The following is a 17,563-nucleotide window of genomic DNA, read 5'->3' as shown; positions in this document are numbered from 1 at the left end:
GTAAAAGACATGAAATCCGCTCCCAATATAATGGGGCAAGACAAGTGCTTAGCCACAAACAGTTTTACTTTCCAAGTGAATTTCGAAATGCGAATTTTGGCATATAGGAAACCTAAAATTTCTAATGGAGAAAGGTTGGCCGAAATGCATTGAACCGAAGACGAACAATAATCAGAAAATTTACAGACAGACTTTAATTTGGAATACCATTCAGCCGAAATAATGGACCACACACTCCCAGAGTCTAATAGAGCAGTAATCGATTCATTATTCAACTTAATTTTCAGGAAAGGTACAGGTGTGGGGGTCTCTGCCGCAAACTTAAGACATTCTTTAGGGTATTCAAATGTGGGGTTTGAAGACTTTCTACCATGTTCTGAGCCTGAGATTTTGGATGGTTTACTTAGGGCTGAGCCTTGAAAAGATGAATTTGCCGACTCAGCCGAAGCCACTAGTCACTTTTGATTATTTGCGTTGGTGGAAGTTGCACCCGAAGTTGAACAAGAAGGGGTACTATTAGCATTAGGGCAATTCTTGGCTATATGGGAAAAAGAGCCACATTTAAAACAGCCTTGGGATGACCCTGCTCCATTCCTTGTCCCACTAGATTTAATCAAAGGACACTTGTTCCGGAGATGATCTGCTGACCCACAAGTATAACATTTGCGGGTTGTGAAGGTTCGGCGAGGTGGAGGCCGAAAATTACCCGAGGACGGAGGGGGCTCCTTAGCGGCATTAGAAATGTGTAATGTGTCAGCATACCTAACTCCTTCGGCTGAGACCGCCATAGCTTCTAACTCAGCAAAGGTTTGCGGATGCAACGCAAAACACAAGTATGATCTGTAGGGTGGTGAAATCCCTTCCACAATCACCTGCACAATTTGGTCTTCTGGGAAATGAAGAACAAAACACCCTAGTGTAGAACTTAATGTCTTCCGCCAGTACAGCACAAAACTAGCGACGAGGAAAAGTTCGTACAGAAAAAACAATCCTCCGCCAGTACAACATGATACTGACATCAAACGTGTGCAGTATAACACTGCTCAGGCACTACACTGTTTGCAGTCAGTACAGTTCAGTACAGTTCTCCATTCAGTATTTTCTTGGAGTATACGTGTCAATTAGGGCTTATGACATTATTCCTTGAACATGTCGAATCCCACTCCATTGGAAGCTATCTTACAACAAATACAACAGCAGCAAACAGCCTTTGCTGAAGTTTTAAAGGTATTCGTTGCTCAGGGGCAGGTTCCTGCAGTTCCTGCCTTCGCCCCTTTTGACATAACCAAAGAAGAGTGGGCAGTCTATTATTCTAGACTCCAGCAGCATTTTATATGTCACAGTATTCAGGAGGAAGTGCGCAGGAGAGCCCTGTTCCTCAGTTTGATCGGCAATGAGACCTATGAATTACTTTGGAAATTGAGTCTGCTTATACATTCGTGCAACATACGAGGGTAGCTCACCTGTAGCGAAGAGTAATCATCACAGGAAGCCTAATTTAACTCATGGTTCATGGTGTGGGTTACTGTAATCATGTCCTAGTTCGTGAACCATGGGCAACAGCTGAGTGGCCTAGTAAGTGATCCTGAGAGTCGGGATACCAGTTGCTATGGAATAGGAGTGGGTATCTCGGACATATTCTGAGTTGTGGTCCTCCTTGTGCTCAGGCAGCTAGGACTATACAACCCACTGATGGTCCCTAACCCATTAGAGGAGAAATCATCACTTGGACTATGTGTAAGTAGGATAGCATCCTGCTTCATGAATATACCAAGCTTAGAACATTTTAAGCAAGCCTTGGACTTATGGGAGTAATGGAATCCCACTCCCATTTGACAGGCGAGGGACTCCTTGGAAACAACTTGGTGAACAAATTGGAATTCGATGGGGAGTTATCCATATTAATGGGGCTTATAGAAGAACGTAGAACTGGCTGAGTCAGCAAAGAGGATGCATCTGGATGTGCTAGGAGTAAGTGATATTCAGGTAAGGGGAGATAACGAAAAAGAGATAGGAGATTATAAAGTGTACTTGACAGAGAAGGGCAGAGTATGGGGTAGGATTGTTCATCACGAATACCACTGCACGCAACATAGTTTCTGTTAGGCATGTAATGAGCGAATGATGTGGGTAGGTATGGCAGTTGGAGGAATTAGGATGAGAATTGTCTCAGTGTATTCACCAGGTGAGGGTGCAGATGAGAATGAAGTTGACAAGTTCTATGAAGCATTGAGTGACATCATAGTTAGGGTCAACAGCAAGGATAGGATAGTACTAATGGGCAATTTCAATGCGGGAGTTGGAAATAGAACTGAAGGATACAAAATGGTGATTGGTAAATGTGGGGAGGATATGGAAGCTAATAGAAATGGGAAGCATCTGCTGGACTTCTGTACTAGTATGGGTTTAACAGTTACAAATACATTCTTCAAGCATAAGGCTATTCACTGCTACACATGTGAGGCTAGGGGTACCAGATATATAATAGTCTATATCTTAACCGACTTCATATTCAGGAAGTGTGTTAGGAATGTATGGGGGTTTCAGGGATTTCTCAGTGATACAGACCACTATCTGATCTGTAGTGAACCAAGTATCTCTAGGCCTAGGACAGAGAAAGTGAAATCTGTCTGCAAACGAATAAGGGTAGAAAGTCTCCAGGATGAGGAAATTAGACAGAAGTACATGGATATGATTAGTGAGAAGTATCAAACAGGGGACAGTAACCAGGTTCAGGATATATAAAGAGAATGGGTGGCATACATGGATGTTGTAGTAGAAACAAAAAGCGAATGCCTAGGAACAACTTTCTGTAAAGATGGGAAAAAGGGAACATCTTGGTGGAATGATGAAGTGAGAGCAGCCTGTAAACGTAAAAAGAAGACTTATCAGAAATGGCCCCAAACAAGGGCCGATGCAGACAGGGAATTGTACGTAGATGAAAGAAACAGAGCAAAACAAATAGTTGTTGAATCCAAAAAGAAGTCTTGGGAAGATTTTGGTAATAAACTGGAAAGGCTAGGTCAAGCAGCAGGGAAACCTTTCTGAACAGTAATAAAGAATCTTAGGAAGGGAGGAAAAAAGGAAATGAACACTGTTTTGGGTAATTCAGATGAACTCATAACAGATCCCAGGGAATCACTAGAGAGGTGGAGGGAATATTTTGAAAATCTTCTCAACGTAAAAGGAAATCTTCCTGGTGGTGTCATGAACAACCAAGCTCATGGGGAGGAGGAAAATGATGTTGGTCAAATTACGCTTGAGGAAGTGGAAAGGATGGTAATAAACTCCATTGTCATAAAGCAGCAGAAATAGATGAAATTAGACCTGAAATGGTGAAGTATAGTGGGAAGGCAGGGATGAAATGGCTTCATAGAGTAGTAAGATTAGCATGTAGTGTAGGTAAGGTACCTTCAGACTGGACAAAAGCAGTAATTGCACCTATCTATAAGCAAGGGAACAGGAAGGATTGCAACAACTATTGAGGCATCTCATTGATTAGTATACCAGGCAAAGTATTCGCTGGCATCTTGGAAGGGAGGTTGCAATCAGTGGCTGCGAGGAAGTAGGATGAAAACCAGTGTGGTTTCAGACTACAGAGAGGCTGTCAGAATGAAATTTTAAGTATGCACGAGGTAACTGAAAAATGTTACGAGAGGAATAGACAGTTATGTTTATGTTTCGTAGATCTAGAGAAAGCATATGACAGGGTACCGAGGGAAAAGATGTTCGCCACACTGGGGTACTATGGAATTAAGGGTAGATAATTAAAATCAATCAATGGCATTTATGTTAACAATTGGGCTGCAGTGAGAATTGATGACAGAATGAGTTCTTGGTTCGGGATATTTACTGGGGTTAGACAACTGTAATCTTTCATCTTTGTTGTTCATAGTTTACATGGATCATCTGCTGAAAGGTATAAAGTGGCAGGGAGTGATTCAGTTAGTACATGGAGTGACAAGGAGGGATTCAGGTAGGTGGCAATGTAGTAACCAGTCTGGCCTGTGCTGACAACTTGGTCCTAATGGCAGATTGTGCCGAAAGCCTGCAGTTTAATATCTTGGAACTTGAAAATAGGTGCAATGAGTATGGTATGAAAATTAGCCTTTCAAAGACTAAATTGATGTCAGTAGATAAGAAATTCAACAGAAATGAATGTCAGATTAGTGATACAAAGCTGGAAGAGATAGATTATTTTAAGTATTTAGGTTGTGTGTTCTCCCAGGATGGTAATATAGTGAGATGTTAGGAAGCACATACGGTGAGAAAATGCATGTGAATATGTGGAAGAATGAATGAGGGAGTGAAAGGTTGTATAAATGAGAAATATGTATATATTAGGCTATACTTCGTTACTTTACCTGTAAATAGTGTATATGACTGTTTTACTTTAGGATTTAGGTAATTAATTCAAAGGTCAGGGGGCACTACGTGTAGGGGGCTTGTCCTTTTCCCCCGACCTTCCATAGATGCTGTAAAGGTTTATGGTAAATAAATAATGAATGAATGAATGAATGAATGAATGAGATTGAACCAAGGTTAGTAAAGATAATGGAGTTAGCTCGCAGTTGTGATCAAAAGTATTCTGTAAGAAGAAAGTCAGCTCCTGGACAAAATTATCTTTACATTAATCTGTTTTCAGACCAACTTTGCTTTACGGGATCAAAAGCTGGGTTGACTCATATCTTATTCATAGGTGAGATGTAACAAGGCATGAAAGTAGCGAGAATGATTTCTGGTACAAACAGGTGGGAACAATGACAGGTAGGTACTTGGAATGAGGAGATAAAGGCTAAATTAGGAATGAACTCGATGGATGAAGCTGTGCGCATAAACCAGCTTTGATGGTGGGGTCATGTGAAGCGAATGGAGGAGGACAGGTTACCTAGGAGTATAATGGACTCTGTTATGGAGGATAAGAGAAGTAGGAGACAAAGACAACGCTGGTTAGACTCAGTTTCTAACTATTTAAAGATAAGAGGTAAATAACTAAATGAGGTCACAGAACTAGTTGCAAATAAAGGACTGTAGCGACATTTAGTAAATTCACAGAGGCTTGCAGAGTGAACGCTGAAAGGTATAACGGTCTATAATGATAATGCATGTAGAGTCCTGAAGACAATATCTCCACGGTTCCTTTTGCCAAGTTAATTGCTACATTAATGGGACACTTTACGTAAAAACCTCACATCGTAGCAGCAAGATATAAATTCTTTCAATGCCGCATGAAAGCAGGACAGACCCATACAGATTGGATTGCAGAATTATGTGGCGTTGTTAAAACTTGCAATTTCCATTGCTAGAAACCAGACTGTAATACAAGTTACACTGATTCCCTCATCCGTGACATGGTCATATTACACACTCCTGAAGACAAGGTCCACTTTGACGCTGTCAAACACAGCAACCCACCTTTAGAAGATCTTCAGCATTTAGCAACCGTATATGAGATGACAAAATGGACTACCGCGGAAATCATTCCCACTGGTGAGATAGCTCAGCTTACGCATCCACACAACATACAAGCTAAGTCTCCTGGTCGCAAGGCTAGCCCACATGTAGCGAAGAGTAATCGTCGCGGGAAGTCTAACTTAACTCAGCGTGCTACGCATAGTTAACAACAGTTTACGAGCAACTTACAGCCCTGTCGCAGGTGTCATAAGTATCACGCTCGGCGTGACTGCGGATTCAAGGCCATTTGTTCGAATTGTCAGAAACAAGGCCACATCCAAACAGTTTGTCATAGCAAGTCCCATTCAGTCAATCAGCCTTCCAAGAGAACAGACCAAAATGGGATGGAAATTGATCAGCTTAACCTGGTTGTTCCTACTAAGGATTCAAGGGAAATTATAATTCTGTTTAAGTTCCACCAGCAGTCTGTAGATTTTCAGCTCGATACTGGCTCTCCGGTTTCTATCATTAATCTCCTCCACGTTCAGTGTCCGACATTCAACTTGTCACTTTCAATAAACGTAAAATTGACATTAAAGGTCAGATCTGGATTTCCGCCGACTACAAAGACATTCACTGCCAAGTAGCATTACTAGTAGTTAATAACTAGAACTCCTCTGATATTATGGGAATGGATCTGTTCAATTTGTTTGGTTTCCAACTTCATGATGGAGTTAATATCCTTTCAGACTTGCAGCCCACTAACAACATGACTCAGCTACTTGAGCAATTTCTTGCCGTCTTTGACTCTAGTTTAGGTACAGCTCAAAGGTTTATGGCTGACATACAATTGAAGCAAGCAGCCAACCCTGGTTTTTTTTTTTCTTTCAAGCACGTCCGGTCACGTTAGCTCTTAAAGAGCAGGTTAACCACGAGTTGACACGATGGCAAAACAAATGAATTGTCTCCCCTGTTCGCTTTAGCCAATCGGCTAAAGCTACTCTTGTTGTTGTCAGAAAACAAGATGGAAATATTCGGTCCTGTGGAGATTTTCGATCAACTATACACAGTCAACTAGAAACCAACGTGTTTCTGATTCCTCGTCTGGAGGAACTTTTTCAGCAGTTGTCAGGCAAACAATACTTTTCCAAAATAGACCTGAAGGATGCCTATCTACAACTTCCTCTAGATGAAGAATCGAAACAATACCTTACTTTGAATACACCTTTAGGCATTCTACTGTTCCAGAGACTTCCTTTCGGCATAGCTTCATCTGCAGTAATATTTTGAGAGGTACTTGCAGCAGATCACAGGTTCGATTCCTGGTTGCGCGGACTATTTGGATGACATAATAGAGACAGGCAAAGATCACCAAAATCATATGAATAATCTTTGACTCTTGCTGACTAAATTACATGAGAATGGCTTGCAAGCCAAGCTAGAGTAATGTACCTTTTTTCCGTCCACAAGTCCAATACCTAGGACACATCACTGACAAGCAAGGTATACGTCCTAACGAGACCACTGTAGCAGCCATTCTTAACATGCCTGTGCCCCAGAATATCAAGCAAATGCAATTATTCCTATGCAAAGCTAACTAACTACTACAGCAAGTATATCTCTCTCTTTGCATCAGTAACAGCTCCCCTTATTGCACTGTGAAAGAAAGTCATTTTCTATGGTCAAAGCACTGTCAAGAAACATATCAAAAGATAAAGATGGCCGTAATCCAAGCTACAAAGTTGTCACATTTCCAACCAGGCAAGTTTGTGACGCTAGGCACTGACTCTTCAGATTATGGTTTAGGTGCAGTATTATTTTAGAAAGATGACAATGAACAAGAGCATCCCATAGCTTTTGCATCTAAGACATTGAATAATCATCAACGAAATTACTCCCAAGTTGAGAAAGAGGCCTTAGCTGTCATTTATGGTGTTCGCCGTTTTCATGAATATCTCTATGCCAACCATTTTCTGATCATAATATATCATAAACCTCTTGTACATTTGTTCACCCTGGAAACAAGGTTCCGGAGCACACTCTCTACAAACTCCAGAGGTGGTCACTATTCCTCTCGGAATATTCACATCAGATCAAGTACTGCAGTACTACTCAACATTCCAACGCAGATGCTTTGTCTCGTCTTCCATCAGGCCCATATACCACCTTCGATTCCCAAGACAAAGAGTGCTTAGAATTGGACATCAAATTAGAGGACTTATTCTCCACTTTCCTGATAGATGTTCGCAAAGTCACGAAGAACACTGATAGTGACCAGACTCTTGCTCAGGTTTGAACTTATGTTTGTAATGGATGGCCCCAGAATGAGAAGCTCTCCGATCAATTACAAGTATGTCACAAGATGCAGGATCGCCTATCAGTCTGCTCAGGTGTTGTTCTTGAGACCGGTACTCATGTACAAGTCCTCATTCTGCATAGTGTTCAACAATCAGTCCTCAATCTACTTCATGAAGGACACTGGGGCAGTGTTTGTACTAAACAGTTGGCTCGTCAGCATTGTTGCTACCCTGGTATTGATAAACAGATTGAACGGCTCATCCAACATTGTGACACATGTCAACGACGTCAAAAACAGCTGCCTTCCGATTTCTCTCCGTGGCTTCCCACAAACAAACCATGGGAACGAGTACATAATAGACTATGCAGGCCCATTCCTGAAATATATGTGGTTCATAGTCATCACTGTCATGTCTAATTTCCCTTTTGTGGTCAAAGTGCATTTGACCACCACAGCAGCCACTGTTCATGCCTTACAGAAAATCTTTACTACAGAAGGCTTACCTCAGACTATTATTCCTGACAACAGTCCACAGTTTGTATCTGCCAACTTTCAAGATTTCTGTAAGAACAATGGTATACACCACATACAGGCACCTCCCTTTCACCCTCAGTCCAACGGGGAAGCTGAACAGTTTATGCAGAACTTCAAGAGAAGTATGCGTTAAGCTCTGCACACTGGCATCAACAAGGAACAAGCCTTACTACAGCTGTTGGGCACCTATAGGACAATCCCTGGCAATGATGGTCTCAGCCCAGCCCAAAAACTACATGGACATCCTCACAGAACATTACTTTCCCTGTTACAGCCCATTCCTGGAAAGCAGTTGCTCCTTTCCAGGAAGTTCCAGCCCGGAGATAAGTTTTCGCCAAGACTTTTCAGCAACATCCAGCCTGGGTCCAAGGTACCATTCTCCAAACCCTTAGAGCCCAGTTATATCAGGTCCATACGAAACACAGAACCATCCATCGCTATCAAGATCATCTGCGCAACATCCCAGAGGCAAACTGTCGTGGACCATGCATTGGACCAACTAACTGGTATGGATTCTTTTCAGGAGGAACCTTCCTTGCCTACAATGGAGCAGCCCCTCGCCACCACAACAAATTTGGCAAAATCTCCACCTCAACTTCGCCAACACTGCAGCCGTCGTCGTCCCATGCCCTACCAGCGAAGTTAGGAGGGGAGGGTGTTGTGGTGCTGGTATTTGAATCCTGCGCACAGCACAGCTTGTATCCAGTTCTTACCAGTAGAGCTGGCCAAGTGACCAGCTGACACTCCACGTCACCACTCGAGGCCCTATATAAGCGAGTGGGCTGCGAGAGAATGAGTCAGTCGTCCAACGGCTAGCTATACCTTACTTCAGAAGCACAGATGATGCTCTGTATAAGCAGCTTACTGAACAAGTGGACTCAAAATAGCTCGTGAGGTTTCTATCGCTGGACTCACTGACATCTCTCCAAACTTTACATTTTCAAATCTTCAGCTCTTGAATGAGCACTTCGACTTTGCAAGTCAGTTGCTATGCAACATTTCTCCCTCAGCAAATCTTCACTTGGTTTGTGTGCTGGCAACGTGTAAATATTGTATGTATCTTAAGTGCTGTAGTAATCTGTTTATGTGACAAAACCGTCCGATCTATGAAAGTACTGTTTCTTCAGCAGAAGCTGGACTTTGAGTTTAATGTGCAAGTGGCACATATATTGCAATACTGTATCATTGCAATTCTCCTTTAATAAAATTTTGTTTTGTGTGTGTGAAATAACTCTCTTAATATGCCAACACCAACCTTTTCCTAATACTACTTCAGGAAGCCCTTCCCATGTAGCTCAATATAAAGACCACACAAGCGAGCTCTAGTTCTTCTTGATTCAAGACTTTCCCAAAATGGTATTCCCCTTATACCTATTCCCACTCTACCTTGAACTTCTTCTATGGAATTTATTAAACCTACGCTGTATGATTCCCAGCATGCAGTTCTGTATTCAAGAATTGGTCTTACAAAACATTTATAAGCTTTACTTTAGGCACCAGAATTAGTCTTTCCTAATAGTAACAACTAAGTACTTACAACTATCAACTTCAACAACCCTTTTTTTTTTTTTTTTTTTTTTTTTTTTTTTTTCTAACGCAATTTCTTGTATTTTCTTCTGTGGATTTTCATGTGCCCATTTTTCAATCATATCTAAATCCTGCTGAAGCAATAGTTTGTCCTCCTCTGCCTTTATCTCTCAGTACGACGCAATAATCAGCAAAGAGGCGCAATAATGCTACCCTGAGCCAAGCCCAATGTAATGTTTATTGGAGAAGATAGCATTTCTCCCAATCACACCCTCTGAGATCTTTCATTGAGGAGTTCTCATATCCATTTTGCCACTCTGATATCAATATCCATGTGTGCTAATTTGTTAATGAGGATATCATATGGCACAAGATCGAACGCCTTAGCAAAATCAATTACTACTGCATCAATCCTTATCCATTGTTGAGCTTATCCAATATATCTTGACACAGGGAACAGAGCTGGCTTTCATAGGAGAAGCCTTCCCTAAATCCATGCTTCCCAGAAAAGTCCTATTTTAACCTCAAATAATCTACTATTAATTACACCATTTGTTTGCATACGACTGATGACAAACTTACCAGTCTGTGGCTATTCAAGTCGATCTTCTCATCCCATTTGTGAATAGGTACTACAATGGCTGATTCCCAATGGTCTGGAACCTTCATACTGTTCAGTGATATATTAAAGATTCTTATTAAGTATGGTAGAATCACCTCACCCCGCATTTAAGTGCCTCTCCGGAAATAGAACCTGGCCCACAAGATTTATTTTTTCTTAGTTTGGAAAGACCTTTACACGATAATGAAGCTTTAATTTGGAAATCATTATTAGTTTTTGGAAAATTATCCCTGAATAACTGTGCCACCAGTTTAAAAACCTTTCCCTAGTGCTTATTTCATGCTTCCACTTTATCTATATCTGTTGTCGCCAATAAATCCACTCCTATACAAAGGGAAGGAACTTGTTCTCCCCTTCAATCTTACAGGAATTTCATTTTCCATTCAGGATATTGTCAAGATATTTCTCTTCAGCCACTATCTTTTCTGCTAGCAAATGCTTCACCAAATTTCTATACTCCACTTTGGATGCATCATTGTTATTTCTTCTGTTGAACGCTCTCCTAGTCTTACATTTAAGCTTCCTAATAGCCGTGGTGTAGTACGGCCAATTATTTTTTTTTTTTTTGCTAGGGCTTTACGTCGCACCGACACAGATAGGTCTTATGGTGACGATGGGATAGGAAAGGCCTAGGAGTTGGAAGGAAGCGGCCCTGGCCTTAATTAAGGTACAGCCCCAGCATTTGCCTGGTGTGAAAATGGGAAACCACGGAAAACCATTTTCAGGGCTGCCGATAGTGGGATTCGAACCTACTATCTCCCGGATGCAAGCTCACAGCCGCACGCCAATTAATATAGCACAACCTCAAATAGTTTTGAAAACCTACAAAGTCTCTCCTCGCATAGCACCAAATAGTCCTGGAAATTCCCACATGCCTAGTATTACAAGTTCCCCAAGAGATATCAATACCGAGCTCGATAGCAGCAGTCGCTTAAGTGTGGCCAGTATCCAGTATTCGGGAGACAGTATGTTCGAACCCCACTGTCAGCAGCCCTGAAGATGGTTTTCCGTGGTTTCCCATTTTCACACCAGGCAAATGCTGGGGCTGTACCTTAATTAAGGCCACGGCCGCTTCCTTCCAGTTCTTAGGCCTTTCCTGTCCCACCATCGCCATAAGACCTATCTGTGTCGTTGCGACGTAAAGCAACTAGCAAAAAAAAAAAAAAAGAGATATCAAGTACCACTGCACTGTGGTCACTAATCCCCTGAATTACTTCACCAGATACAACTATATTGTTCAGTCTGACTAAAATACATGTAAAAGTGCTTGTTTACATGTGTTCTTTGTAATGACTTGGGAAAAGCCATTATTCCACACTAATAAATGAACTGCTTCCTGCGATAGGACCATGCATAGTTGACCCAGCTCAGTTTACTGACGGCAGATTTAGATCCCCTATGATTACAGTTCTTTTCTTGTAGCTGATATTTGCACATGTAAATTTTGAAAGAAAGGTGATCGTGTTTTAACCTAATTTCAGCGAGTGATAAGCTCCAATATAGACTATATTTTGTTCATTGGGTGCATTATTTACCTCCATCCCAATTATTCTGCAGTCATCGAGGCCCATTTTAACGTACTGCTTAGCTCTGACCTAACACAAATGAAATTCCCCTCCTTTGGACCCTCTATCCCATCTAAACAATACAAATTTTCACCTGAATATTTTTTAATTATACACTAATGTTCATAAAAACAGAACACCTTGAAAGACTAGAGTTAGGGAGTTCATATTCACAGGACATGTTCATTAGTATGTTCTGCAGAAATGATTAGCATTTCAGTCACCTAGGCTCAGCATGTGTCTTGTTGCCTAGTAGGCACTGGGTCCTGCATGCACACTGATAACTTGTTCCATGCGTGATGGCATTGATGTGTATAAGGCGCAAAGAGCGTCCTGGGATATAGCCATCCATGCGGCATTCACCTGGTTCCACAGTTCATCTTTGGTGGTTGGCATTGGACCACAGCACCGCGTCCGTCGTTTCACCATATTCCACACATTTTTTATTGGCAACAAGTCCGGTGATCGGGCGGGCCAGGGCAACAGTCTGACATTGTGTGAAAACAAGAAGGCACATGTTCATGCAGCAACATGTGGTAGCACGTTATCCTGCCGAAATATGGCATCTGGGGTATCGTGCAGAAAGGGTATGGCTATGGGTTGCAGGATGTCATTCACGTAGGTCAAACAGATCACAGTGTCCTCCCTGGACACGCACCAACTGTGATTTGTGGTTGTACCCAATAGCAGCCCACACCATAAGGCCTTGAGTTGGCGCTGAATGTCTTGTGCGAATGCAGTCAATGTGATGCCTCTCCCCCTGTCTGCAGCAAACCAAAATGTAGCCATCATTTTCAAACAAACAGAACCTGGATTCGTCCGAAAATACTATCTGCTGCCATTCCTGTCCCCAGTGACGTCGTTCCATACACCATTGCAGTCTAGCATGTTTATGCACGTTAGTCAAAGGTAGGCGGAGAAGTGAACGACATGCCAGTAACCCAGACCATAATAAACGGCGACGAACTATCACTCCTGATAGTAAACAATGTTACACTGTTCCACTGTTGCGCCAGAGCCGAGGAAGATGCAGATCTGTCCTGCAATGCCATTTCGATGAGGTGTCGATCTTCTCGGGGCAGGGTCTGGGTGGTAAAATCTGACCCATCTTGTTGTGTTCTATGGCCTTCTGTTACCATTCTGTACACACCCATTGCACTGCCGACACACTTTGTCCCACACAAGCAGCAATTTCCTGGATAGATGCATCAAGTTCTCTCATGCCAATAACGCGTCCTCTTTCAAACTCACTCATTTGGCGGTATGGTTCTTGCATATATCTGCGAGGCGTCCTGCCCATCTGCTCAAGTCACACTGATCCATTACCTTTGATTTATAGAGAAAACGAGAGCCACAGGCAAATTTTACCAGTCGGTGGTGGTGCGCCAAAATATTGATGTGGACCTTGAACCTGAGGACTGACATGATTCAAATGCTAATCATTTCTTCAGAACATACTACTGCACATGTCCTGTGAATATGAACTTCATATCTCTAGTCTTTCAAGGTATTCTGGTTTTTATGAACGTAAGTGTATATATATTCCGATAACCAACTTTCTGTTCCCACAATTATATCAGGGTCACTCGCATCAAGAAAAGTTTCTGAATTTTGAAATTTTATTACCAATACTTCTGCAGCTTACCTGCAAAAATCTAAGAAACGTACCCAATCTGGTATTGCAGCCTCTCACAGTATCCTGTTGGTGGCCCCATTTTCGCTGTAGCTGCATCGAATCTGCTCCCATCATTGATGTCATCCGACGGGCCATTCTGAGCCGTCATCCAGTTGGGTGGAAAAGGACTTGGTAACCCTCGAAAAGAGTTCATCTAGTCTCACCACTCCTCGCTGGTTCAGGCGAAGTCCATCTCTGCTGAAATCCCTGTTGTCAATCCAACTGTTGCCGTCTACAAAGAGTGATCCACAACTATTTTCCTATTCAACTGTTCCACTCAAATTCCCAGCAGGCACATCACTTTCACTGACCTATTTTCCTGTCGTATACGCCGTACAATTTACAGGTTTAATATTCTTCTCGGATGAATGATTGCATACATTTCCCATATACTTTTTCTGTAACTTCTTCTGGAGCTCTGCAATTATGAGACTTGCTCCATTTAATTCCCGCTGAACTTCATCGATGTTTTGCTTTGTCGCTGTTCATATTCCCATTAATGAAACCCTTGCTTGATGCAAGTGTGTAATAGACTAGTAGAACTTGGAAACAATTCTCTAAACCCATGGGTAAATAGTGAAAATATCGAGCTCGATTAGTTGTTGTTGTTGTTGTTGTTGTTGTTGTTGTTGTTGTTATTACCTACGTAGTTATGTATGACAGGTTGTCAGTACAGACTTTATTTTGTATAAATCGTGGTCATATCATTTGTGAGTTGTATGATTTGTCTTGTGTAACAGAACATGTGAGGTTATGTCATGATACTTCTGCTGTATGTTTATTAATATGACTATTTAATGTAAGAACAAGTAATTTATAATTACCTGTAAATATGATTTATAAATCCAATGTAATGTTGTGCAACACAGGGTAATAATAATAATAATAATAATAATCGTATGGCCTCAGCTACCGTTTGCAGACATTTCGATTTGACGCCATCTGGCTGTCTGCTCGTCAATTTCGACGTTCCGGTTTACTCTGTCTGCCATCTAGCGGACCTACAGTAAACTGGATCTCTCTTGGGCGTCTATGGCTGAGATTTAATTAATTTTGTCGGGTAAATACCAAACGTATCACCAGAGATCTTTTACATGCCGACATCGTACGACATGGAGTGCCGATTGGACTTTTTTCCGCCCTTCAAAAATCCGACTACCTCTGCTGGGTTTGAACCCGCTATCTTGGGATCCGGAGGCCGACACTCTACCACGGATCCACAGAGGCAGCTAACACAGGGTAAGAGTCTAGACCAATGCACCTTTGTCACTTGAGTTTTACAGAATGTTCTGTTCATTTGTATGTAGGTTACTGGAGACTCGAGAAGATACGAGAAAGCATGTTGTGTCATACGTGTATGGAAGCCTGGCCAGGCCAAGTATATAAAAGGACACTCTTGGGTTGTTGAGTTGAGTTGTTAGTGAGAGATGTTAGTCAAGTTAACTATGTGAACTCATGTTGTGGTTTAGCCATTGAAGGGGTAATGTTTTTTTTTGTACCAAGTGTTCCGTAGTTGGTTGACAAGCTAATGTGGCAGTCGATTGAGTTCAATTTGGTGGTTCATTTGATGTGCAACTGTTAATATGTATATAACTTGTAAATAAAACAGTGTACACCATTGAAAGCATCTCATATGTGCGTCTTTGTGAATACAACATGCTACATTCCATCCTTTCCTTATCACTGTCCAGGGCCTGTAACTTACCACATTTGAAATGATACTACATTCCACACACATCACACTTAGCATCAAATCTTATGTTCCTCTTATATCCCACTTCACGTTCATGTTCACCAACTCTTCTGAAGCTGCTTGAACAGGGCCCAGTTTTAAATTCAAGCCTCCTGTAACTAGTAATGAAGAGTACCAACGATATAACACTTCCCGGGTAACTGCCTGCTGCAGGTCCCCATTCCAGTAAGCACTCCGCAACCCCCTGTCTGCTTGTCCATGTCCCGATTATTGCTCGCCTAGCTGATAAGGATATACCCATCGCTGAACAAACATGTCCGTTCCCTTCAACAGTCAACTAGCAACTGTATTACGGAACACATGCATGTGATAGTAAATGTTGTGTAATTTGTGGTAAACACACTTTCCTGTCTTGGAAGAAGAACTCAAGACTGAGGATAATGAATCAGGTCACAGTTCTAATGTGTCATCAGAGAGGTCTGTTTAATATTATAATCTCCAGAAATCATTTCTATAGCAATATTATTGCATCCAAGGGACAAAGCTTCAGCCTGAGGCTATTAGGCTTTAGGTCGTTCTTGACCGGATGTATGTTGCATTCTTCATGATGCACCTCATGGATGACGCATTGGTATTGGCAGAACATAGTTGAAAAAAATTCACATCAGAGGGCAAACTCATCCAGAACATGCTGCTGAAAAAGAAATAAACCTCTGCAGGCAGGCAACTGAGAAAAAATATATAATTACAATCGGTGGATATATCCGTATTCTCCACCGAGCAAGCGACTTGTAGCCATGGATCTCACTGCATCGTCCATCAAACGGGTTAATACAGACATAATGATTTGCTGGAAGTAGTGCTAGCATTTTGCCCCCTAACAAACCTGGAAAAACTTGTTCTTCACACCTGTTACAGCTTTCAGGTATATTTCTCATTTAATGTGCTGTTGTACAACAAACTTCCTTTCTGCACTCAAATATTGCACAATTTAGGCTACAAAATTAAATGCCCATCTGTTGTAAATACATCTTTTCCAAATTCATTCACTAAATTTTCTCTCAAATTCTTCCTCAACCTAGAGGCTGGCTGAAGACAACGAATACACAATACAGTGAATAAGCTATTGATTTAAAAAGAAATAGGATTAGTTTGTAAAGAACTCAAAAAATAAAAAAAATGATTGAAATTAGATCTAGAATTTTAAACAATTCTAAACAGCTTTTTTTCTTTGCACAGAACTACTTGGGAAGGCAATTCTGTACTGAAGAGGAAAGTTATGTAACTGTTGTTTCCAATCCCTTGGAGTTTCCATTCATTCTTGGCCTTGAGCTACGCAGGGGTGAATGACCAGCTTTGTGCTTGAGAGATGTTAGGAAATACTTTCTCCTGATGTGTTCCGGCACATATCTTGGAAACACAACACTCACAGGTATAAATCCTTTCCTTATCATTTCTTAGCCACCAACAAATGCTGATCAGTTTGGTTGGTCATGAAATATATTTAGAAAATTTAACCATATATAATAAAAATGTATAATTGTTTTATGTTGCCATTTGTGAACAACAAAGAATGCATGCATACTTTTTTTTAATGATCTAAAAAATCTTCAAAATACTATATATTGACCTAAAACCTTCTAGCAAGTTGAAATAATGACTGATCATCCCAAATCTGCAAAAAATAAAAGGCAAAATAATGCAAAATTAAAATGCTGTTTTCACTTGTTATATCACAGAATGAATTTCTACACTACTGAGCAACATCCTAATGCAAAGGGTAAAAGGATGACATTTAAACAACATCCGCTCTCTACTTGTGTCATTGCTATGCTCATATTTCATTGTCACCTGGTTTTGGAGTGAACTATTACACGAGGAAAACAACTAAGAGGAAGACCAAGAGACAGGTTAATAAAAGGAATGGAAGAGTGTGCACAGAGAAGAGGAGAGAACTGGGCAATAGTGACAAAGGAGAAGTGGTGGAATGACAAGATGAGATGGAGAAGCTTATGTTCCAAGCAGACGTGGCCAACAGCTGGAAATCGCATATGATGATGATTTTTTAAAATAATATTATAATCAGTACCTTCTAGCAACTGATATACACTAGCAGATAATGAAATTCTAACACAAAGAAGGAGGTGTGCTAGATAAACAAAATTCAGGAGGCGTGTTTGAATATCTGAAAGATAATGCCTATTCAAAAGGGGACATGGTAGTTGACGAAGAGTGGTACTAGTAATGCCACTAT

Source organism: Anabrus simplex, chromosome 1, assembly GCF_040414725.1.
Source record: "Anabrus simplex isolate iqAnaSimp1 chromosome 1, ASM4041472v1, whole genome shotgun sequence".
Taxonomy (NCBI): domain Eukaryota; kingdom Metazoa; phylum Arthropoda; class Insecta; order Orthoptera; family Tettigoniidae; genus Anabrus; species Anabrus simplex.
Note: the sequence above shows the minus strand (reverse complement) of the source record.